Genomic DNA, 3,814 nt, shown 5'->3' with positions numbered 1-3,814 from the left:
CAAATTCTGATGCGTCTTTCGTCGACAGGTAAATGCAGTCTCTACACTCTTAGCCAAAAAGGACTAACGGGGCATCGGCGTTAGTCCTTTTGGGGACTAACTGCGTTGCCACTAGAATTAGTCCTTTTTGGGACTAACGGCAAGGGTACCAACTGTTAGTCCCTCTACACTTAGTCCCTTGATGGTTCAACTGTTGGTCCGCCATAAAGACTAACTGTTGGTCCCTTGCAGATCAACTGTTGGTCACCCCTGTTAGTCGACTGGAGACCAACCGTTGGTCATCTGAGTATCAATCGTTAATCTTTCCCATTACTCTCCCTAGACCAATTGATGCTTTCAAGACTAAATGTTCATCCCTGCAAATGCTCCCCTCTGGATTAACCGTGCATACTAAAAGACGATATGCTGGCTCGTGCAAATACTCCATGAGTGACTGTCGTTCCATTAGACCGACAATTCAGAAGACAGGAGTAAACACAAGAGACCAGAAGCAGTATTTCTTGGCCACTTGCTCACGACAAAGTACTCACGACAAAGAAAATGTTACTTTCAAGCTTTTTATTGCAACACTGTGTGAGCAACATACACAACAAAAGTAAACCGTACTCTACTCTTGACGTTGGAGTCTCTATTTCGAAGGCCTGTACGGCACACCTTATTGAGGCGATGCGCCCAGTATTGGGCTATTCCGGGTATACATGGCTGCTGTCCTTGGCGCAAGCGTGCTCCACTTGTCTTGAGGTACTTGTCCGTTGAGAGGAGACAGCCATCCTCCGTGACGCTGTCGGCAATGGGCGTATGTCGTCACGCTCCTGCAGGAAATAAATGGGGCAACAAAACAAGTGTTATTCATGGTAGGACGCAAAATTGAGAAAAACGCAGTTTCCAGCAGCCCTAACAAGCATCCGTAAAAAGTACCTCAAAAAGCAAAAAGAAGCAAAATCAACGCTTTATGTAGTGCAGCCAAATGTGGCCTGTGAATTGCACTGAGTATAAGACTACGGATTAATTAAGACCATGGCCACGGTAGTTAACAAGCGAAACTCAAGACATTGTTGTTTTTCCGACTCCAGCAGAAAAGACGCCACTCAAACCAGCAATAGAACCTGGGGACTCATGCTCCCTCACTCAACGCATTGAACCACTGTATAAGGGCAACAGAAAATAGAAAGATTGCTCATTTCTCGCATGCAGGTTCGCTATAATTCTCAGAGGCTTACGTAGCACGAAACAAGGGCCTCTTCCCTCTCTTTCACAAGACATGTAGGGAAAGAGACGCTTCCTGTCAGCACCAGCTCTAATCAAAATGGTTTGACTGCAATCAAAAAAAAAAAAAAAAAACAAGAAGGAATATTTATTTATTGGAAGAAAACCTGCTTTCCTGCGCTGATGGTGCGGGTTTGTATAGAACAAGGTCATTATTGATTTCTGGCTGTGATGTCGGTGTCGAAGAATGCGTTTTTATTTCGAAAATGTATCAAGAGCCAAATTTTCTCAATGTTTATTAAATCTAACACTGTTTAAGAAATAGCCTCGGGCGAAACAAACAAAACCGCGTCCTCTCAGCTTTCTGCATGGGGAGTGGCTATGGCTGCACTAGTGTCACTATATACTGTTTAGTGACTCTAGGCTGCACGTTTTTATTTCCTCTTTGCGGACAGTTCCAGTGAGTTCGTACGTGCACACAAAAAAAGGCTTTCAAAGAAAAGGGGCAAAAATGTGAGACTGACCACGCTGCGAGCGCTTGGCTACCAGTGAGGGGGCAACGAAAATGAAAAAAAGTGAAGGAAGCTTTCGGCCACGTTAGATGAGTCACGCGAGCGTGCGCCTGCTACTGTGAAATTCATGTGAAAGGCACGGGTGACGGGTGGGTGCGGGAAGGACTGCAGGACGAGAATGTTTCGTGAACGAGTTCCCCGAAAGCCAAACAATTTGGGGGGGGGGGGGGAAGGGGGGGGGGGCGCGTTACTGCCAGTTAGGTTCGCCGTGGCGGCCACAAGGAGGGCCGGTACTGGAAAAGGGGCCATTAGATGACACTATATTCTCAAAAAAAAAAAAAACTTGCCGTGAGATACATAAAGATTCTACGATTTTGTTAGAGGATTTTTATTACGGCGGTCAGACCGCGCCTTCGAGGACGACTTCATTTTGCCGTTCTGCTGTGGTCCGGCAGATTACAAGTTCGGCTTCTGCAAATTATGGAAAAAAATGCCTTACTCAGCCAATTTACATCAGATTTTAACCGTTTTTGTCAAGTTTTATTCTGGGCGTAGTTGCGGTTACGAGGGTGCAACTATTTTTGCCCTACTCAGCCTCAGAGTGTACGCGTCCGTTGCTGTTCCGGCGTTCTGCCAGACTTCTTGTAATTTTCCTGCTTAAAATATCACGTTTTCATTTAAAATTTAATATCTCTGCGAGTAATTCTTGTGTCCTAACAGCACCATGTTGTTATTTTAGTGTTCATATGCTTTCCTAAAAAGTTAGAGCCCTTCAAGATTCTCGGCCACGTGTTAACCACGCTTTGACATTTCTGGCTATAAATGTATTAAAACTGCAATTTCAACAGAAAAGAAGTTAGCGGTTAGCTTCCTTTTTGTACGCTGCTCCTGCTGGGACGGTTATTTATGCGGTTGGGCCACTTGTTTAAAGAGAAATTGCATTTTTACTATTTTAGGGTTAAGCAAAAAATTGGGTAAATATTGACCGAAACAAATAAAAATTAGGTCACCGTCGGCAGTAACGCACAGCGAATCGACTGGCGTTGGTTTTACTCTGACGCTAAGATACAAGCTCAAGAACTTCAAAAAAAGGGCGAATGGGGAAAAGCCGTCGCCGCCGCAGCTCACCTTTCGCACGTCCGTCCCCGCTGGCCGCCGAACAAGTATAGTTCATCTCATAAGCTACATGCAGCACTGTGGAGGCTACATTGTTATCAATAGTGCGCCCACTGAGGGCGCCTAATCCGCCGTGAAGGGGGTCCTGAAAGGACACTCCCTTCTCCCCTCTCGGCAAGTGGCACCGCACGGCCCCGGCGCCTTTTGTCGCTTCCTTCGCGGTGAGTTAGGCGGCCTGAGGGGGACAACAATGTAGCCTCCACAGTGCTGCATGTAGCTTGTGAGATGAACTATAGAAACAAGTCGGAGGGCCCCCGCCAGAGGGAGCAACAGCAACGTTGCGGGAGCAAAGGGCGCTGTTAGTCTTTCCGTTGGTCCCATTCGCGTCGAGGGACCAACGTTTGGTCCCTTCATTTTGCACACGGCCCTAATCTTGGCGCGTTTGGTCTTTTGGGGACTAAATGTTCCTCGCGAGGCGTAATTGCTGCAGTTAGTCTTATTTTCTCCCATTTTGGCTAAGAGTGTAGCACGCTCCCATGGGACTCCCAGCACCTTCATCCTGATTGCGTCTCCCGCTTCATTTTCGATTGCGACGTTGTCCCGCACAAACTGATGTCCGAGCTCCTCTGAGTTTGATGCCCATTTTCGTATCTCCATTCCGGCCTCGGAGAATATTTTGCGAGCTTCCTCGTACACTTGAATTGCCTTTTCGACGCTAGGTACACCAATTATGAGGTCATCCACGTAGAATGCCCTTTCCAGCAGCGCTACTGTTTCCGGGTACTGCTCCCGACAGGTCTGGAGATGGTGGCGAATCGTGGCAGCCAGAAGGAATGGGCTGGATGACGCGCCAAACGGTACACGGGTCATCCTCCAGGTGACAATGGGGGACGCCGGATTATCTCGCGTAGGCAGTCGTTCCACCCAGAGGAATCTCAACGCGTCGCGATCTTCTGGTCGAATCAGCAACTGCAGGTACG

At 47.6% G+C, this 3,814-nt stretch overlaps 1 long non-coding RNA gene across 1 annotated transcript; it reads right to left on the bottom strand.

Moving 5' to 3' along the window:
• Nucleotides 1–543: 543 nt before the first annotated feature.
• On the bottom strand, nt 544–2,883 carry LOC144180272 (uncharacterized). The gene is made up of 2 exons (XR_013324359.1): nt 2,847–2,883; nt 544–812 (listed from the first exon to the last, which is right to left on the bottom strand). It is a non-coding gene; the product is annotated as an uncharacterized LOC144180272 (long non-coding RNA).
• Between the last annotated feature and the right edge of the window lie 931 nt (nt 2,884–3,814).

The sequence above is a fragment of the Haemaphysalis longicornis genome, unplaced genomic scaffold, assembly GCF_048455015.1.
Source record: "Haemaphysalis longicornis isolate Haplotype H1 unplaced genomic scaffold, Haemaphysalis longicornis Haplotype H1 scaffold_4, whole genome shotgun sequence".
In the NCBI taxonomy this organism is placed as follows: Eukaryota; Metazoa; Arthropoda; class Arachnida; order Ixodida; family Ixodidae; genus Haemaphysalis; species Haemaphysalis longicornis.
The sequence above is the reverse complement of the archived record's forward strand: the minus strand, read 5'-3'. Positions and strand labels throughout refer to the sequence as shown.